Source organism: Plasmopara halstedii, assembly GCF_900000015.1.
Source record: "Plasmopara halstedii genome assembly, contig: Scaffold_816, whole genome shotgun sequence".
NCBI lineage: Eukaryota > Oomycota > Peronosporomycetes > Peronosporales > Peronosporaceae > Plasmopara > Plasmopara halstedii.
This window is the reverse complement of record NW_020187732.1, coordinates 770,717-771,078: the sequence shown is the minus strand read 5'-3', so window position 1 is coordinate 771,078 and position 362 is coordinate 770,717.

The following is a 362-nucleotide window of genomic DNA, read 5'->3' as shown; positions in this document are numbered from 1 at the left end:
GGAAGTTGTTGCACTCCGTGCTCAGAACCAGTTGCTGGTTCAACTTCTGGGTGGCCGCAGACGGGGGAATCCGCTCCGGTGCCAACGTTTCCGCGTTCACTTGCGCCGGATCCCGGTATGGCTTCAGCAAGCCCACGTAAAACACCGGGTGGGTGCGCATCCGTTTTGGGAGGTTCAGCATATACGCTAGGCCCCGCTTGTCCACAACCTTAAACGGTCCGATGAACCGTGAACGAAGCTTCGTCCTGAAGACAGCGGAGGCTACATGTGTAGGCAAGTTTTTGAATTTAATTAAACCAGGTCCCCGACCTTAAAGCCTTCCACTTTGCCTCTTCCTGCATATTCTTTTTGCAGATCTTGGT